Consider the following 21,644-nt stretch of genomic DNA (forward strand, 5'->3'; position numbering starts at 1 on the left):
TTAAAAAGATTTTATTTATTTATTTGACAGACAGATCACAAGTAGGCAGAGAGGCAGGCAGAGAGAGAGGAGGAAGCAGGCCCCCACTGAGCAGAGAGCCTGATGCGGGGCTTGATCTCAGGATCCTGGGATCATGTCCTGAGACGAAGGCAGAGGCTTCAACCCACTGAGCCACCCAGGCACCCCACTAGTGCAGTTTTTAAACAAAGGAATAAGTACTGGAATGTAAGGCTGAGGGCATGCATCACATCTGCTTTGCTTACTGTTACGCCTTTGGGCTCAGAAAGTGACTCTTGGGGGTTATTTGATACATGCTTGTTCGTTTAATTAAATTGAACTATTCAATGAAGAATTTTGCACCAACTTTTAATGACAATGAAGACACACTATATACTCTGTGTCTTTGCATGTTGTGTTCTCTCTCCCTAGAATGCCAGCCTTCTACCCCTTGTTTAGTTCCTTCTCATCTTGCAAGTCTCACATTTATTTTCATTTTTTACTTTTTAAAAGATGTTATTTATTTATTTTTTTTTTTGACAGAGAGAGACTTAGTGAGAGAGGTAGCACAAGCGGGGGAAGAGAGAGAGAGAGAGGGAGAACAGGATTTCCGTGGAGCAGGGAGCCCTATGTGGGGCTTAATCCCACGACCCTGGGATCATGACCTGAGCTGAAGGCAGACACCCCAAGTCTCATGTTTAATTCAACTTCCTTTGTTTTAGTATCTCTTAGAATGATCACCTCCTTTCCTTTAGATCTCTTGACTCAGCTGGAAAAGACACACTCTCTGGGGGAGTCTTTGACTTGTGTTCAGGTCCCCTAACAGCCTCTACAAGTCAGAGATAATGTTTGATTTTGATCACCTAAAGAACGCAGGCCCTAGCATAGTGCTTATAGTCACTTATTAGATACTCAGGAAATACTTTAAGTGAATGTAAGTAATTAATTACTAAACAAGGCAGTGATTTGTGCTTCTAATGAACTTTGAAAATGATAATGGATGAAAATGTAGATACAGTCAAGCATAAGAATAGTGATGACAGCGATGACAATGATTTTTTAAAAAAGTAATGGTAACTACTCTGCTGAATTCTAACCATGTTCTGGGTCCTTTGCATAAGTTGTTTCCTTCATAACGTGGTGAGGAAGGCAAAGTTACTGTCCCCATTTTTACCATCGAGGAGAATGAGCATAAAGATTGACAGCCTGGATAGAGTCATGTATTTATTTGATTGGTGAAGCCCAGGATTCTAATGTTCTTTTTTATTATTATTATTTTAAATATTTTTATAAACACATAATGTATTTTTATCCCTAGGGGTACAGGTCTGTGAATCGCCAGGTTGATTCTAATGTTCTTAACCATGATGCAAAATTGTTTCCCTACGCTATTTTGCTAAAGCCTCCTGAGGTTTATGATCTGGAGGCGTGAAGTGACAGTGTCCTCATGTGTCCTGAGGAGTGTGGGAGGTTACCTTGTGATAGGGCAACGTATCAGCTCCTTGTGAGGCTTCAGCTGTGTTTCTACCTGGGAAGAGAGCGCATAGAACCAGAGGCTGTAGGATTCTTTCTTTTGTTCTCAGAGGATGGGCGTAGGATGGGTGTTTTACCCATCCCCTGTGGTGTGGAGCCCCGTTGCAGAATTCCTTCGCTGTGGCTCCGTTCACAAGGAATTATCATGTACTTCATTTGTTCATTTGAAAATCCCATGTTTATTGCAGTGCAGAGTAGTCACATTATTGTAAGTAATTGAACAAATTAAATGATTTGGTGTACTAGCTCTCTGAAAAGTCTAATTTCCCTGTGCAGAATCATGGGTATCATCACCACATCAAAGGCACAAAAATAGCACATTTACGTTGGTAACTTACTCCTAGCATTCCTTCCTACCTTGTTTCTGTTGCTGTTGTGGTGGTTGTTGTTGTTTAGATGGTTAGAAACCAACTGAAACCTTCCCTGTAGGATGACATACATGAGGATAATATTTAAATATTAGGGTCTTGATGGGGCGAAGCCAAGAAGGTAAATCCAGCCCCGCACTGGCGCCTTCTGCCTCCTCAGTGCTTTATGTGCAGAAGTGGGGAATTGCCAGATTTTTCATTAAGGGTTTGGCTAACTGCTTCTTTAAGGCCTTAAGGTCTTTCAAATAAGTGTACATATAAGGCATTTTTAAGTATACAATATTGACCCAGGAGGAAGCATTGGGTCTTTTGGGGATTTCATGATTACTGTACCTTCCCGCAAGCTTTTTTCCCTCCACCGATTCTCCCTCTAGGAAAAGAAGGAACGTTCTGACTTCTTTAAAGAATGACCTCCTTGCTTTAAGGAGAATCCTTTGATTATTAGGAGCAAAAATCTTAAAGCTAACTCTAACTCTTTTTCTTAAATCCCAAATTCCATTTCGGAAGGGGGAAAAAAAATCTAATCTCAAGCCCTAGAACATAGAAGGTTAATGGTGGACTTGCTTCAAGGAGAGAAATATGAAAAGCAAAATTGCTAAGTCTGCGGAGAACTAATCAAGTATATTGTTCCCTTGATTCTGGAAAATTACAACGAGCCTTTTAGAAAGGTTGAAAAGATGTCCATGGCCTGCTCTCAGTTTACTTTGTCTGTAAATGCATGTTTCCCTCTTCCCTGTGGTTCCAGAGGTGCTGGTAAGTGCTGACGGTAATGGCTGCTGGGGGCCGGCTGCCTTTCCCCTGGCAGAGCTCTGCGTCTTTCCACACGACAGATGGTTCCCTCTGCTGGCTGAACTTAAAGTCAGCCCTCCAAGCCGAGCCAACCCAGGATGAATCATCATCATCAGTCTCACTGATTCCTTTAACATGGTTTTGAGTTTTATCCTTAAAAAAAAAAGAAAGAAAGAAAGAAAGAAAAAAACCAAGCATCTGTGACCAGTTTCACTGCACTTTAGGACTGGTGATGACTTCTGCCTTCTTTGCTTTCTCCGTCGCCCCCTCCCCTCCACCTCTTTCCTTGTGTCTCCGTGCCATTCTCCCTCTCTCCTTCCTCTCCTTCCTTCGTTTGGAGAAAACGTTAAAAATACTGATGACCACGCAAAGGAATACAATAAACATCTGTATTCCCATTATCAAAAAAATGAGCATCTGTCTCTGCTTACTTATAGTTGCTTACAGATTGTTTGCTTAAGGAAATTATTGATGAAATCAAATTCCCTTTTTACTACCGCTTTCTGTCTTTCCTTCCACTTTCTCTGGTGCCTGAACCTCCTGCTCAAAATTCCCCACCACGGGTTTGGGATGTTTTTGACCAGTTTGTTGTTTATTTTTATACACACATATATAGGTATCCACAACTAATACATACTATTGTGTTTGCATGTTTAAAATTTTCCTTCTTGTTGTTTTTTTTCTTTATATATTATTTGCAAAACTTATTTGTATTGATGCCTATAAAACCAACTGAATTCTTTTAACAGTTGCCTAATATTCCATCGAATAAATATAGCACATTTTATTTACCTATTCCCTTTTTAGGGCACCTTTTAGGTCATTTCCACATTTTGCTATGCTTAAAAGAAGGTAAAACCACTGCAATCATCTTTCTAGTATATACACAAGGAATTGTGCATATGTTTCTTGAGCCCAGATAATACTTACTGTATTAATTTCCTGGGGTTGCCATAATGAAGTACCACACACTGAAGACAACAGGAATTTATGGGCTCATTCTGGAGGCTGCAAGTCTGAAATAGAAGTGTGACCCAGGCCTTTCTTCCTCTGAAACCTGCAGGGGAATCCTTTCTTGCTTCTTCTTGGCTTCTGATAGGTCCTAAGCATTGCTTGGCTTGGAGCTGCCTCTCTCCAACCTCTGCCTTTGTCATCACATGGTGGTCTCCCTGGGTGGGTGTATTCTCGTGGTCATCTTCTTCTAGGGACACTGGTCTTCCTGGAGGAGGGGTCCTTTCCCCTCCAGTATGAACTCATCTTACTCAATTATATCTACCATGACCCTATTTCCAAATACGATCACGTTCTTAGGTACGAGGGGGTTAGGACTTCAACGTACCTCTTTTGGGGGGGATAAAGCCATAATTTAACCATAAGATTCATCCTGACCACGCATGATATGGCCCAAAACCATTAGATAAAGAAAGGAAGTAATTACCTTTAAACGAAATCTTAGGAAATGAATAGGAGTTTATAGTTGGGATGCTTTTATTTCTAAGAAGGTCCTGTGAAGGGAATATTGGAGATAGAGGTCACAGCAGAGAGGAGCCAACCTGCTAGAGTATTAGTACATTGTCACTGAGTGTTTTATTGGCAGTGAGGTCCCTATGGCCTCCTGGTGACTTCTCTGTTTCAGAATTATCCCTGCAAGTAAGATGGGGCACAGGGCTCTCACTTGGCCTGAATAACTAACTTATGCCAGAAACTATGCTTTAAACTCATTAAAAAAAATTATCCTCCTGATAACTAGTGTCCTCAGATATTATTATGCCTATATGATAGAGGTGGCAAGTGAGGCTCAATAAAGTTGAGCAGCTATAGTAGAGACAGAGACAGTAAATGCCTTACCAGGATTCAAACTCAGGGCCAACAACACACATTCCCTCCATTGTAAAGTTTCCCTTGGAGTCTTGTGGACACCACAGTCTCAAGGAAAGAGAGTAAACTGACTCACAAAGTACTCTTTTGACAGATGATTTGTCAGAGAGCCCCATAAAACCAGAGACATACTCTTCCTACCAGACTTGTGAGTCAGCCTCATCTTTTTTGCATTATGAAACTCCAGTGCCAGGACTGGCCAGCTCTTGGGGAGGTTCAAAGCATGCAGCTGGAACAGTCCAGGACCAGAAATGAGAGGAGGGAGTGTCAAGGCACCGTCCTGCCCCTTCCTTTATGTGATCCTCTGTAGTCACTTAAGCCACTCTTCAGCCACGATCTCTCTTGCGCGGAGCAATGAAACACCTACAGAAGTCACGTGGGGACCTTTATTCTGCCCTTTTAACAATACCAATGCCGTTGTGCTAGCTGGTACTCATGGTGACTGTCCCCATGTAGTTGCCTAGAGACCATCCAGGTTACTGCTGAAAAGATCATTTGAATTTCTTATTCCTGGCGAAGTTATCCCAGGACCCCTGCCTGCCTAGATCCCCTATAAAAGCTCCATGCGTCCTGTCACTGAGCATTCTGAAGAGATAGCAGTAGTTGGAGAGGTGGTATTTACTTAATTTTAAATGTTTTCATGGAGTTTGATCCAGTCCATCTGCTATGGGTACAAACTTACAATCGTGGTAACATTCTTACGTACCTATAAAGTAGAACTTTTAAAATGGTAAAATTCTGGGTTTCTCTGGGTTCATTTCCCTTAGAGAATTTATCCTCTCTCGACTTCTATTTGTAGCTGCCATTTAAAAATTGGGGTATAAATATTATGTCAGTTAAATAAAGGAGTGATGACTTCACTTCTGGAAGAAAGCACTACCTTTCCTTTCCATGAAATGCAGCTTAACTGTTACCTGATTGACATGCCATTATATGATTCTCCCCCCACTAGACAGTCACACACATTTTAATAATTTTTTTTAATGTATGAAAAGTAAGGTTAAACAGCTACAAAATCCAGTTGTTATGTTTTGTGTAGCTTTGAGAGTGATTCCGGAATTGAAATGAAAATTCATGCAGCAGCAGGAGGCTTCTACAATTGTCTCCTACAATGGCAGGGGATCGTTCTTGGTCAGTGTAGGATAAATCTTAGAAAGAGACTAGACGATGGGGTAAAATAATCACATGTCTTTGAATGGTCTCATTGGAAAGGTAAATATGCATTTTAAAAAGTAGCAATAAAGGAAGAGAAATGCGTTTGTGCAGTAAAATTTCCCCAGCATGTTGTCAGTGGACTGTGTTCATTTAACTCCTCGCAAGAACTCATGAGCCTACCCCTCTCCTTTTCTACCACCGCTTCTTGTTTTTATTCCCTTAACCATTACTCCCATTCTGGGGTCTCAGCAAACAATTCAGCATGTATAATAAATATAATACTGAAGCCCCCATGTTCCAGAACACAAAGATATTGTACTCCTTCTCTTGCTTCCAGCCAAGACCCAGTCTCCTGTTTTCACTTTATACTATCTGCCCACTTACCTTTGGCCCTGCCTTTCTTTCCTCGATTCACGATCACTTTAAACTCATAGGTTTATGCAATTTTTACAATTAAGGGATTGCCCCTCAAATTTGTAGGATCCTCTTTGCTTAGAAAGACTTCTTTTTCCTCTCCTAATACTAACAGGCATATGTTTCAGGACTCCAAATACCCACTCTTTGCTTTTTCTCTTCTTTAAGAGGACTCAGATTTCTGCTGTTTACTGTGGGATCTCAGTTAACTCACTTAACCTCTCTGGTTTCTTCTCCCATAAAATGAGGCCAGTTGTAGGAACTACCTCATAGAATGGTTTTGAAGGATGAGATGGCCACTTATGTAGAATGATTAGCAAGGTACCGCACATACAGAGGCTCTCAAGAAATGCTAAGGGTTATTATTAGAAGAAAATGTGTACTACCAACTCTGTTGGTATTTAAGGATAATATTTTCAATATTCTATTTCTCTTAGGGTGTTACCTATTACGGTTTTCAATGAAGAATGTAGGAGTAACTGAGAGCAAAAAATAAGGTAAAATAAATAATGTGGTAAAGTACCATGCAGATAATCTTTGGTAGTCATGAGCCTGGACGAGCCTCATTACTTTGAGATTAAATGCTCCCACTGTAAGAGCCAGCAGATCTGACTGATGTTTTATCATTTTATCATTTAACTTTATGCTGTGCTTTTATTCCAAATCTTCTTATGTACTTCGGAAGATGATCAAGGAAGCTCTGAGTCTGACTTATGTTTTTACTTAAAACCAAAACCAAACATTGCTAGATGAGATAATGAGCGGAGGTTAAGTGTTTTGAGGAGAGAATTTCAGAAATGCAAAGTAATATCTTCTAATTGTTTTTACTTCTTTCCACTTCTAGTATGGCTCAGTAAGGTTTATTGAATCTGACACTCTCACAGATAGCAACTATAAAATACGAGACAAAAAAATTACCTGAGGCCCTAGAGAGTGAAAATAAACAGGTATATTCTAGAGGGGAATTGAGATTCAAAACTTGGAAGCATGGACAAGTGCAGGGTATGTTCCTCATTTTACAACTTTTAGACTGAGGGTATGGTGAAATTAATGTCATTTAGGGTGGCTAACTTCAATAGAAAAACCACACTCTTTTTGGTTTGAAGCCCCAGCAAACAGAGTTCAGGGCAACCACAGTCATTGGAAAATGAAGCTAGAATTCCAGAAAGGAGAGAGGCAGACAGGAGGAAACTCCCAATTCTGTGTGTAAATCTTTGACTGGTCCCAAAGCCATGCTTGCATGGAATAGACACAGCTAACATCAAAGAACTGAACTGAGATTTAAGTTGCTGCCCAGGAGATAGTTTTCAATTTGAGCATAACCAAATGAATTACCTGCTGTAACAAATAATTCAAGGCTCTTCAAAGAACTGTAATAGATTTCAGAGTCTTCACGCCATCATATTCGCATTCATACATTCGCATGATACAACCCCAAATTATATAACGTATGAAGAACCAAGAAAACATGACCCCCTTCTGAAGAGAAATGGCAATTACCTGAGATAACTCCAAGATGACCCAGATGGGGGAATTAGCAAAGATATTAAAGCAGCCATTACAACTATACTCAATGAAGGACAGAAAAATATACTCACAATGAATAAAAGCATAATAAATAGAAGCTACAAAAAAGAATCCAATAGAAATTCTAAACTTGAAAAATACAATATTGGAAACAAAAATTCACTGGTGAGCATATATTTGTTAGAAGTAACAGAGAAAGATGTCACTGAACTTGAAGATAAAATTAATAGAAGTTTTCTTACTGAAGAATAGGAAGAAAAAAGATTTAAAGAACTGAACAGAATGTTCTCCTTGTACCTTATAAGAGTAAAAAGTTCAGAAATTCTAAATAAATAAGTAAGTCAAAATAAATAAGTAAAATAATTTTAAAAATGAACAGAGAAAAATAAACAGAATCCCAAGGACCTATGTGACAAAAATTAAAATGTCTAATGTGTATAACTGTAGTCTTAGGAGAGGAGAGAGAGAATGGGACAGAAAAACATTTGAAGAAATAATGACCAAAATATCCAAATTTGGTGAAAAAAGTAAATGTATATATCAAGAAACTCAGCAAACTCCAAATAGGATAAATTTCAAGAAAACCATCCATAGGTACACTGTATTCAAGCTACAGGACACCAACAAAAAAGAGAAAATCTTGACAGTAGCTGGAGGAAAATGGTATATTATCTTCCAGGGAACAATGCTTTATAATTATAAAGAAACTACATCGGAAACTACAGAGGCTAGAAAAAGTAAAAAAGTACTTTTAAAGTCCCCCCACCTCAAAAAAGAAAGGAACAACAACAAAAAACCCTATTAATACAGAAATCCATTTATAGTCGATATGTACCAAAAATATCCTTTGAGAATAGAGGCAAATTAAAGACATTTTCAGATAAAAGTAAACTAAGAGAATTCATTCATTGCCAGCAAACCTATACCACAAGAAATGCTAAAGGAAATTATTCAGGCTGAAGTGAGATAATACCAGATGTAATCTTAAAACTTCAAGAAAGAATGAAGACTATCAGAGATTGTAAATACAAGAATTTTTTTTCAGATTCGTATCTTTAAGATATATAGGATGCTTTATAGCCAAAATTATAACATTACCTTGTGGTGTTTAAAATGTACTGTGTTTAGATGTAGTGCATATGACAATTACAGGATAGAGGATTAGGGGGTATGGTAAATGGACTTACACAGTTGCATAGTTTTCAAATTTTATATGAGGTGGTATGAAATTAACTCTAAGTAGACTGAAAGGTCAAGAATGTATATTTGAATGCTTAGAACAACAACAAAAATTCCAAAAGATAAAATAGAATCCTAAATATTTTTGTTTTGTTTTTTATATTTACTTATTTATGTATTTATGTAATATATATTTATTTACTTTAGAATCCTAAAAATTTTTTAAATGACTCCAAAAGAATTGAGGAAATTAAGAACAGAGGACAAGAAACGAAAGAAGGAAACAGAAAATAAATAATAAAATTATAGCTCTAAATGCAACCATATCAGTAATTATATTAAATATTAATGGACTAAATACTTTATTTTTTATTTAGTTGATTTATTTTTATTAACATATAATGTATTATTTGTTATGGGTCTGTGATTCATTAATGTTACACAATTAACAGTGCTCACCATAGCACATACCCTCCCCAATGCCCATCACCCAGCCACTCCATCCCTCCCACCCTCTCCCCTCTGGTAACCCTCAGTTTATTTCCTGAGATTAAGAGTCTTATGGTTTGTTTCTCTGGTTTTGTCTTCTTTCATTTTTCCCTCTCTTCCCCTATGATGCTTTGTCTTGTTTTTAAAATTCCTCATATCAGTGAGATCATAATTGTCTTTCTCTGATTAACTTATTTTTTTTAAATTTTTATTTATTTGACAGAGAGAGAGAAATCACAAGCAGGCTGAGAGGCAGGCAGAGAGAGAGAGTGGGGAGGAAGCAGGCTCCCTGCTGAGCAGAGAGCCCCATGCGGGACTCTATCCCAGGACCCTGGGATCATGACCTGAGCCGAAGGCAGAGGCTTTAACCCACTGAGCCACCCAGGCACCCCTGATTAACTTATTTTGTTTAGCATAATAGCCTCTAGTTCCATCCATGTCATTGCAAATGTCGAGATTTTATTTTTTATGTCTGCTTCATATTCCATTGTGTGTGTTTGTGTGTGTGTGTGTGTTCACACACTTCATATCTTCTTTATTCATTCATCTGTTCATGGACATCTAGGTTCTTTTCATAGTTTGGCTATTGTGAACATTGCTGCTATAAACATTTGGGTGCATGTGCCCCTTCAGATCACTACATTGGTATCTTTAGGGTAAATACCCAGTAATGCCATTGCTGGGGCATAGGGTAGCTCTAGTTTAGACTTTCTGAGGAACCTCCATACTGCTTTCCAGAATGGCTACACCAGCTTGCATTCCCACCCACAGGGTAGGAGGGTTCCCCTTTCTCTGAATCTTCACCAACACCTGTCATTTCCTGACTGCTTAATTTTAGCCATTCTGACTGGAGTGAGGTGGTATCTCATGGTGGGTTTGATTTGTATTTCCCTGATGCCGAGTGAGGTTGAGCACTTTTCCTGTGTCTGTTGGCCATCTGGATGTCTTTTTTTTTTTTTTTAAAGATTTTATTTATTTATTTGACAGAGAGAAATCACAAGTAGTCGAGAGGCAGGCAGAGAGAGAGAGAGGAGGAAGCAGGCTCCCTGCTGAGCAGAGAGCCCCATGCGGGACTCTATCCCAGGACCCTGAGATCATGACCTGAGCCGAAGGCAGCAGCTTAACCCACTGAGCCACCCAGGCACGCCATCTGGATGTCTTCTTTGCAGAAATGTTTGTTCATGTCTTCTGCCGATTTCTTGGTTGGATTATTTGTTCTTTGGGAGTTGAGTTTAATAAGTTCTTTATAGATTTTGGATCCTAGCCCTTTATCTGATATGTCATTTGCGAATATCTTCTCCCATTCTGTCAATTGTCTTTTGGTTTTATTGACTGTTTCCTTTGCTGTGCAAAAGATTTTGATCTTGATGAAGTCCAAATAGTTCATTTTTGCCCTTGCTTCCCTTGCCTTTGTTGATATGTCTAGGAAGACGTTGCTGCAGCTGAGGTCGAAGAGGTTGCTGCCTGTGTTGTCCCCAAGGATTTTGATGGATTCCTGTCTCACATTGAGGTCTTTCATCCATTTGGAGTCTATTTTTGTATGTGGTGTAAGGAAATGGTCCAGTTTCATTCTTTCAGATGTGGCTGCCAATTTTCCCAACACCATTTGTTGAAGAGACTGTCTATTTTCCATTGGACATTCTTTCCTTCTTTGTCGAAGATTAGTTGACCATAGAGTTGAGGGTCCATTTCTGGACTCTCCATTCTGTTCCATTGGTCTATGTGTCTGTTTTTGTGCCAGTACCATGCTGTCTTGATGATTACAGCTTTGAAATAGAGCTCGAAATCTGGAATTGTGACGCCATGAGCTTTGGTTTCCTTTTTCAACATTCCTATGGCTATTCGGGGTCTTTTCTGGTTCCCTATAAATTTTAGGATTATTTGTTCTATTTCTTTGGAGAAAGTTGATGGTATTTTGATAGGGATTGCATTAAATGTGTAGATTGCTCTAGGTAGCATAGATATTTTCACAATATTTGTTCTTCTAATTCATGAGCATGGAGCGTTTCTCCATTTCTTTGTGTCTTCTTCCATATCTTTCATGAGTGTTCTGTAGTTTTCTGAGTACAGATTCTTTTTCTCTTTGGTGAGATTTATTCCTAGGTATCTTCTGGTTTTGGGTGGAGCTGTAAATGGGATCAACTCCTTAATTTCTCTTTCTTCTGTCTTGTTGTTTATGTACAGAAATGCAACTGATTTCTGTGCATTGATTTTATATCCTGCCACTTTACTGAATTCCTGTATGAGTTCTAGCAGTTTTGGAGTGTAGTCTTTAGGGTTTTCCACATAAAGTATCATATCATCTACAAAGAGTGAGAGTTTGACTATTTCTTGGCTGATTTGGATGCCTTTTATTTCTTTTTGTTGTCTGATTGCTGAGGTTAGGACTTGTTGAATAGCAGTAGTGATAGTGGACATCCCTGCTGTGTTCCTGACCTTAGGGTAAAAGCTCTCAGTTTTTCCCCATTGAGAATGATATTCGCTGTGGGTTTTTCCATCGATGGTTTTTATGATATATTATGATATATGATATATTATGATATATATTTATGATATATATGATATATATATATATATTTATGATATATCCTCTATCCCTACACTGTGAAGAGCAGGGATGCTACTCTCCAAGAAAGAGATGCTATACTTTGTCCAATGCTCTTTCTGCATCTATTGAGAGTATCATTTGTTCTTATTCTTTCTTTTAATTTTTTGATTTGTTATTGATTATTATAGATTTATTTGTGGATGTTGAAGCCTTGCAGCCCAGAAATAAATCCCACTTTGTCGTGGTGAATAATCATTTTAATTACTGTTGGATCCTATTGGCTAGTATTTTGGTGAGAATTTTTGCATCCATGTTCATCAGGGATATTATGGACTAAATAAATAAAAAGCAGAGTTCATCTCATAATAAACTCTTAATCTCACAAAACAAACTGAAGTTTGCTGGGTGGAGGGGTGTTGGGAGAGGGTGGTGGGGTTATGGACATTGGGGAGGATATGTGCTATGGTGAGTGCTGTGAAGTGTGTAAACCTTGCAATTCACCGACCTATATCCCTAGGGCTAATAATACATTGTATGTTTATAAGGAAATTTTAAAAAAAAACTTTAAAAAGCAGAGCTTATCAGAATGGGTTAATAAAAAAATAAGAACACCTATACTCTGTTACAAGATAACCTTTAAATGTGAAGATACAGATAAGTTTATAATAAATTGATGGGAAAAGGTACACCATGGAGACAGTCAGCATGAGAAGTCTAGAGTGGCTATATAATATCAGACAAACTAAACTTTAAGATAAAAAGTATTACCAGAGATAAAGAAGAATATTTTATAATGATAAAATTGTCATTACACTAAGGTGACATAAGAACTTAACTGAATGAAAATACAATAAAATTCCTAGTGAGATCACTTTAAGTGTTTTTGAGTCCAGAATCTTTCTGAGGACTATTGTGAGTTGAGATATAGGTATATCATCATTTTAAGTTAACAGCCATTTAGTAAAATTGTGAAATCAAAGCTCAAGGCAAATGAAAAAAAAAAAAAGCATATTTGGAGAATATAGCTATCTGTATATTAACTGCCTATAAGTTTTTCATTACACATTGTTATGCAATGTTGTGTTTGTTTCATTTAATGCAATTATGTGTTTGAACACTTCCCATGATCCAGGATTAAGTGAGGGATTTAATTCCTCAAACACAGTTCATATTTAATTGGTATGTACCAGAATAGCTATTAAGTATATTCTGTTTAATACCCTCACCATTACTAGTCATTAAATATTTTGAATATTACCCCTGCTTATAATAGTTACATAAATTAGAAGCTTTTCACTCATTTGTCAGTGGAAGAATCTATGGCTCTGAGATTCAGTATGTTGCCTAATGTCATGGGACTGTGGATGGTCAAGCCAGCCTTTAAGTCCAAGTTTGTGTTGCTTCCAGAGCTCGCACTACACCCTTTCTTCTGAGGAAGTATCACTGATCCATTATTATTAGGGTATGCATTTGAGGATCTACAGTTTCATTTCCTGGACTCTCTTTGGGACAAAGGAATATTTTTGTGGTATATCTGCCTACATTCTGGATACAGTCAGTGGCTGTGACTCATGGGGAATTTGCTCTTTGAGACAGAGACAGACCCATGATTGTGGCCCAGTTCTCTAGTACGCTAGTGTATGAATTATCAAACCTGAAAACTTCATATGTGTTCATTCTTGATAGAGTTCTGTATTTCCAGTAGACATGTTTATAGTACAAAGTTAGAGATTGTTGACAACTTTCCCAGATTTCTATGTGCCCTAGGAAATGAAAGAAGGGTGGCAAGTCTGGATCTTGGACCAGCAGGAGGCTAAATTTTACATCAGTGCATGGAGTTCAGAGCAATAAGTAATTTCTAAATGATGTTTAAGAATTACACATTTGAGTTTTAGTACTTCTGATTAATAAAACTGCATTTATATCTTAAAGTCTCCATATTTCAGATTTTCCAAGTGTTACTATGCATCAAATAATAACACTGGATACTTCTGCAAATGTTCTTTCTGAATCTTCATAATAGTGATAAGCAATAGATATTATCCCCATTTTTGTAATTTATTTATTTATTTTTAGAGATTTTGTTTATTTATTTGACAATGAGAGTGAGACCCCTCTCACTCACAAGCCTCCTTACTAGCTAGCTAAAAAATCTGTACCTCATATGTGATGGCTTATAACCAATTAAAAGAAGGATAATAAAATATGCATAGAAAATCAGGAAACAAATCCATTAGCCAATATTGCTAATAGTACTGTAAATTTGCACTGAGTGCAAAAATTGACTCTGAGTTTTCTGACAGGCAGAGTATAATGGGAAACATAGGAAGTTTCTTATTTTATTATTATTATTTTTAAAAAGATTTATTTATTTATTTGTTTGTTTGACAGAGAGCTAGAGAAAGAGCACAAGTAGGCAGAGGGAGAGGGAGAAGCAGGCTCTCTGCTGAGCAGGGAGTCCGACGTAAGACTCAGTTCCAGGACCCTGAGAGCGTGACCTGAGCTGAAGGCAGACACTTAACTGACTGAGCCACCCAGGTGCCCTGGAAGTTTCTTTTTCTTATCATCAGGCAAGTTAAAGTTATGTCAGAAGTTTCTCATATGATCTCTAAGTTTACTTCCTGTTTTTGAGATTTTATAAAAATGGAATAATGACACCTACCTTTCAGAGTCTTGACAGGATTAATTGAGACCACATTGGTGTGTAAATGTTAGTTTACTGTTGTTCTTATAGAACCCCAATAAACTCTCCTGGTAGAAATCTCAGGAGAGTTAGGCTATAATTAACTTTGTTTAAAATCCATACTCCGAACTTCTGTGGGTCATCTAGTTACTATTTATGTAAGTCCCCCTATGTTGTCAGCAACCATGAGAAGCATTTTATAGTCTTCTCCAAACAAAGTAGATGCTATTGTCCACATTTCATAAATAGGACACTGAGCCCCCAGAGAAGTGATGTCACTTGACAAGGTCACACATAAGGGTTTTGGTCAGAGTTTGAACTCCTATTTTTCTGTCACCAAAGCCCATGTTTTTTTCCGGTACATTACACTGCCTCTGAAATATTAAATAATGTAACAGTTTTGGCATTCTTTCCAGAAATCATTCTGCTTTATAATGTAATCACTGTGAAGAATCAGCCCTTACTGGGTTAGAATTTGTGTAATGTGAAATCACAAACAGAGTCATGACTCAAGTCTCCACGTAACCTCTGACAACATCAGAGAAACTTTTTTAATCTATATTTTATGCTTATGCTTTGTTTTTAAAAAGTAATTTCTTTTTTTTTTTTTTTAGATTTTATTTATTTATTTGACAGAGATCACAAGTAGGCAGAGAGGCAGGCAGAGAGGGAGAGGAAGGGAAGCAGGCTCCCTGCTGAGCAGAGAGTCCGATGTGGGGCTCGATCCCAGAATCCTGGGATCATGACCTGAGACAAAGGCAGAGACTTTAACCCACTGAGCCACCCAGGCGCCCCTAAAAAGTAATTTATTTGTCAACACTTGAGGAGTTGGAGAGTGACAGAGAGTAAGGTCACCCTGGGTGTACCAGTGACAGCTTTGCCTCTACAGTTGGAATGTTTCTCAACTGTAAGGCTTATTTAATGAAAAGAGACCCCAAAAAACCCTTTCTACTAATGTGTAGTGCTCTCTTGTCAGTTTGAAATGAGCAAACTGTCAGCCTGCCGATTACCATGCATACAGTATGTGCTCATTAAATCATGCACTGTGGGTTCCTTCAGGTTGTCAAACTGCTTAATTGAAAAAATGTGTAGTGTTGCTCTTATGGGAAAGAGGCACCAATCAAAGGACTGGAGAGCTTACTCTTAATATCTCAGAGTTTGCTTTCAACTGCAGCCAGGAATCATTCCGTTTTACAGTTTTGATTAAAGGACTATCCCTTCTGCATATTTTTTTGGTTTTGTTTATAATTCCAACACTGTAGTTACAATGGAGTTGCTTTTATAATAGAGCTAGTAAATCACTCTGCTGGCAGATAAAAACCAAAGGAAGGGGCTTGGGTTCTTTGTGCCGTCACAAGAAGGCTGACTTGGGGGTGTTGGGGCTGAAACACACTGGGGATGAGATGGGCGTGGGTTTTATATTTGCTGTGTTTCTTGTAGTGTTTTCATTGTAAGAAGTCTGGGCCTTATCATCACCTCAGTGGGTGGGTTAATCCTATCTGAAAGCTAGTAAATACCTTTAAGCTAGCAGTGTTACTTGATTTGTTTATAGGGTAGCTTTAAAAAAAATACCAATGCCCAACCTCTCCCCAGATCAAAGAAATCAGAATCTTTGGGGGTCATTCTTTTAAAAGCTCTATCCAGGTGATTCTAATGTGAGCCAAGGTTGAGAGGGATAGGCCTAAATTGATTCAAGTTGTCCAGTATTTAGAGCCAATATTCACTCAGCAGCTGTTAACATTTCCCCCACAGGGTTTAAGCCTCTTAGCATTTCTGAAAGTTAAAAACTCTGATTTCTGGGCTCCACTTAGATCTATTAAAGAGATTCTTTGGAGACAGGGCCCGGGAATCCCCATTTTAATAAGAGTTCTAAGTGATTCTTATGTACTAAGGTTTGGGAATTTGCTAGATAAGCAATATGATCTTTATTAAGTGATCTTGAGTGGAACTTCTGATGAAAGTGCACAAATCACAGTAAAATCAGGGCAAGGCTTTTTTTTTTTTTTTAAACATTAGGGATTTTGGTCCATTCATTTGGGCTAATTGGGATTATGCTTGGTTGTAATAGCGTCAGCTTTATTTGGGGGGACCCTCCCACTGTCTTGTGCTATATCAGAGCCAGGCATATACACACTTTGTTCTATTGCTTCTTTAACCTTTATATACCTGGCCCTAAGGACTAGGGCCAATGCATTTTTCAAAGGCTTAGGAAAATTTTTGAGAACGAGAAGAGAAAGAAAAATTATTTCGGTTTCACTGTATGTTGGAATTGCTGAATCAGAGCTATTAGATATTAAATGAAATGGCAAGAAAATAAAACATTATGCTTTTGTTATCAATTCCTTAATTTAGTAATTATAAAAGTTTACATTTATGAGTAAGCTGTCCTCTCTTCTTAAGAATTTCTGAAAATACATGATTGCTGAGAAATTTTAGCTAATTTTAAAATCACATAAACTAAATTATATATAACCAAATAATTTCAAATGCAAAAGTACAAAAATTTATTTTCAAAGATTTCACACCTGACAACCGTTTAGTGTAATGTATCTGATAGGAGATGGGGTTGAGCTTCCCAAAGAAAACATGCCTGGGGAAAGTCATGTAAGTATACCCCACAATATCTACTACAAAATTAAAGAATATTTAATTGTTCTGGGCTCCATTCTCATTGATAAAGCTAAAAAAGAAGCCTAAGCAAACCTTAAGCGTATGGTTGAGACTAAACTTTATTGCTCACCTTCCCTTCTCTAAAAAAAGAAAGGTAAGAAGATTAAAGAAAAGGATTAATATTTGTAGCAACAGATCAAACTGTCTTTTTTTTTTTAAGATTTTATTTATTTATTTGACAGAGAGAGGGATCACAAATAGGCAGAGAGACAGACAGAGAGAGAGATGAGGAGAAGCAGGCTCCCTGCTGAGCAGAGAGCCCTATGCGGGACTCGATCCCAGGCCCCTGGGATCATGACCTGAGCCGAAGGTAGAGGCTTAACCCACTGAGCCACCCAGGCGCCCCCAGATCAAACTGTCTTTAAAAGTACATCACTTTCATAAAAGTGGAAACTGTTAATGAGCCTCAAATGAGACTGAAAAAGCACATTGCTCACTATTCTTCTTGCTCATTAGACTATACTTAAGAAATAGGGTTATTAGTAGGGAAACAACACATGACTAAAAAGAAAAGAAAAGAAGATGCTGCTGGAAATTTGGGAGCTTCTGAGGTTAGCTGATAACTAGAGCTAAGTATGTTCTATTTGAATTCTCTATTTGCATATTTTGGGTTCGATTGGGTAGGAAGTCACCAGTTGCAGAATTCTTCTGATTCATGGTGATTCCTGCTACTAACATCTTCCTTAAGGCATATCTTCCACTTTTCCAAGCCCCCACCCCTTGTTTTGTTTCTTTTGTAAAACTTAGCACAGCTGTTTTATTTGTTGGTTTACCTTCCTTTTTCACTATTTCTTCCCCTAGAATGTATGCTCCATGAAAGTATGAGTTATGGTTGTGTTTTACTGAGTCAACCATGGGGGAGAAAGGATTATAGCAGTTGATAGCTTTGTCCTTGCCAGCAGTGATCAGTCAGAAATGTCGCACTATTTAGGAACAAAGTTACAAATGCTTAACTATTCAGGAGATGTTTTAGAACAACCCCCCCGCCCCACCACATTTGGATTCTGTAACTCCACGTCATTAATAAATAAGAGATGGAAGAGAAAATATATTCAGATCTCACATAGACCTCTCTTACCTCTCCCGACATCCAAAAAGAAAAAAAAAAATAAGCCAAAAGAATAAGTTTTCTATAAATTCTGTGACTTTTAGATGAATAAAATGGTTAATTGTTCACTTGGAAATGACTACTTTATATTTCTGGAGAGAGGCCTAAAAATTTCTTGGCAGTGCGTCAGCTGATTAATAATTTAGCATGATGATTGACTGGAGAATGGAAGTAGAGCTAATAGCTTCTCATTTTCCCCTTTATTATTTCAGACAAATTGTAAGTCATGGTGGAGGTGTGGGGTGTTTCTGGGTCAGTTGGCTCTGGATTAAAAATGGAGGGAGAGATTTGATCTTGCTAAGGTGTTGACTTCACCCCTAATGGAGCTGGGTGATCTTGTGATTTGTTGCTTCCAGTGCTTAGTGCTGCTATTACACTCCTAGCAAAGTCTGTGTGAACTCCAAGAAACTCTTCCCACGACTCTGCTGTGTGCCATATCACACTAGATACTGGTTCAGTTAAAATACCCGATCCAACACAATCCTAACCTTAACTAGTTCAAAAAATATGGCAGGAGTGGCACATACACCTACCAGGTAAAATATATGAAGTGTCTTAAGAGAGGGTTATGAACAAATACCATGGGAGACATTAGCTTATGGATTGATGTGAGGGACCTTCCTAACCGGGAATTAATGAATTGAAACAGTGTAAGAAAGTCACACTGTCTAGTACAAACAGCATATGTGGGTGGCAGCAAGGAATTAGAAAGTGGCTGGAAAAGGAATGCTTGTGTGAGAACCTGGGTGAGGTTTTTCAGGGGGACATACAGCTCTGGGTGTGTATGCAAATAGACAGGATTCAGATCAACTGTGTCCTAGAAGGACTGAAGTGAGTCCCATCCTAGAAAGTGCATGGGGCTTCACTTGGAAATTTCTACTTGTTCTTGAGAGAGGGTGTGTCTTTAACAGGAGCCAGTGTTATCCTGGCTGTTTCCAGAATGCTAATGTTCTTCTGTCTCTAAGGGAGGAGCAGCTGAGCCCCTCGAATGAATCTCACAGATTCTGAAGAGAATTTTCGTTGAAATAAAATCGTCATATTCGAATGCCAGATCTGCTTTCACTGACTGAATTTTTGCTAATATAATTGGGGCCTGAACGCAAGGACTTTCTTCAAGGAGCAAAAGATTATGTGTGCTTCCTGCCAACCCCCTTTGTCCTGTGGATTTAAGTAACTTTCCAAATACCCATGTTTCAAGTATTTGTATATGTTATTTTCTGAATTTTGTCCTTCTACAACTCCTGTGTTGAAGCCTAACCCCCATCTGGAGATAGGACCTTTAAAGAGCTAATTAAGGCTAAATGAAGTCATAACGGTGGACCTCTGATCTAACGTGATTGGTTTTCTTATAAAAAGAAGTAAAGACCCCAGGGATGCATGCACAGAGAAGAAAGACCATGTGGCACAGCAAGAAGGTTGCCTTCTGCAAAGCAAGGAGAGAAGCCTCAAGAGAAACCAAGTTTGCTGACCTCTGGTCTTGAACTCTCAGCCTGTAGAACTTTTGAGAAATATATTTATGTTGTTCAAGTGGGTGGTCTGTGGTATTTTGTTACGGCAGCCCTGGAAGGCGAATACGGTCACTGACAAATCTCCCTGATGGGCTTGGTTTGTGACCCTAAGTCAATGCAAAGTTGTACAGAACTCTTTCTTTGGGCCCCAGCAGCTATGGAAGCCCTCCAGAAATTACTCTCCTGTCCTCATTAAGCAGTGGCCAGCATAACCATAGTGTAAAGCTACTCATTTATGTGGAACAATTTTCTTACTCCACCACCCACTTATTCAGCAAACACTCATTGAGAGTTTGTTATGTGCCCGTGACACACAGATTATGCTGAGAAGGAGCAGCCAGTCTAGAAGAGGAAATGTAACAAGCACAGGAAGTGCTGTCATTTGCAGGAATGCTATGAACCTGCCCCAAGTGAAGGGATTCAAGGCATTGGAATGGCAGGGAGGATTTCTGGCAGAGATGGCATTGAAGGGGACTGGGATTTGGTCATGAAGAACCGGGCAATGAGGGAAGGACAGCTGAGGGGAAGGAACAGCGAGCAAAGGCTTAGAGATAGAAACCGAGGGAAGTTTATGGATAGATGCGTGCTTTAACTGAAATGCAGAGTATGGGAAGGGAAATTTCCCTTTATGAGGGTAACTTATCTCAGACTCAGAGGGCTTCTTTTCATGAAGGAGTGATGATATGCCAGGTACTATTCTATGTATGTCATTCCACTAACTCATTCATACTCATAATACCCCTATGAGGTAGGTGTTACTATTATTGTGAAATAGGACTGGGAAACTGAAGCAGGGATGGGTTACATTACTTGCCAATTACTAGTAATTTATGGAGCTGGGATTTGAACCTGGGCATCGTGGCCCCAGAGCTGTTGTTTATAGAGAAAAGGCCTGAGCATAAATACACTGGGACAAGAAGCAGAGCTTTGAGAAAGTGGGAGACTTGTCCTATTTCCTTGAGTGAGGAAAAAGGCAGAGCCCCTGCGTCCAGTAGCCACGAGGGGAATCAAAGTGCCCTTGGCCACCTTCCTCCAAGTTAGCCATGTTTGCAGCCATTCGTGGAGATAAATCGTTGGTACAGGGAAACAAAAGTGTTTTTCAGGCGCTTTGCTGCCATGGTTTAGCCTAGGACAGGGTTATGAAAGGAGCTTTTCTGCATCCACTGCCTTCCGGGGTTACATTCTTAGTGAATCTACCGCCTCAAAATGGAGCTTGTTAGTTGCGCGTCATCTGAGGGTGGCAATTAGTTGCATGTGTTTGGTTGGGTGCCAGCCCCTGGGGCGCCAGACCTCAGTGGGGGAGCCACTGTTTGTCATGAATTAGTCTTTAAATAAAAGCAAGTTTTTAAAATGGAGCATGCTAATTTGGGTTTTGCTAACCCCCTCGGAAGAAGGCTAGGCCTGTTCGGTGCCAGCTGGCTGATTTGGCATTCATCGAAAAACTGGGTCCCTACCAAAAATCGCTTTGCTCCCACCTCCCACTCCGAGAGCAAAATGGCAGTGAGGAGCCGGTTGGCACCGAGAAACAAGGTGAAACAGGGGCAGGGACAATACAGTCATCGGATGATTAAAGGGAATCGAGCTGCCATGGTATTCCCGCTTCTCCCGCCACCTTCGAAAGGAAGGTCTGCTCGGCTCTTTCCCCGCTCAGGCTGTCCTCAGCCGCCCATTCAGCGACTCTCTGCATAAAAGGCTTCCTCATCCAATTGCTTATACACTGCACCTTTTATGCTCTTCCAAGTCATACTTAAGGGATTATCACTGCAGCTTTTAACTTCCCCCAGAAAGAGCTGAATGA

General features: G+C 39.0%; 1 protein-coding gene across 2 annotated transcripts in view; it reads left to right on the forward strand.

Annotated features, from left to right (window-relative positions):
• Window positions 1-21,644, forward strand: part of FHIT (fragile histidine triad diadenosine triphosphatase) — a 1,433,622-nt gene that overhangs the window by 379,524 nt on the left and 1,032,454 nt on the right. The gene's annotated exons all lie outside the window — the stretch shown is intronic.

The sequence above is a fragment of the Mustela putorius genome, unplaced genomic scaffold (assembly GCF_011764305.1).
Source record: "Mustela putorius furo isolate JIRA1106 unplaced genomic scaffold, ASM1176430v1.1 tig00000095_pilon_pilon_pilon, whole genome shotgun sequence".
Taxonomy (NCBI): Eukaryota; Metazoa; Chordata; class Mammalia; order Carnivora; family Mustelidae; genus Mustela; species Mustela putorius.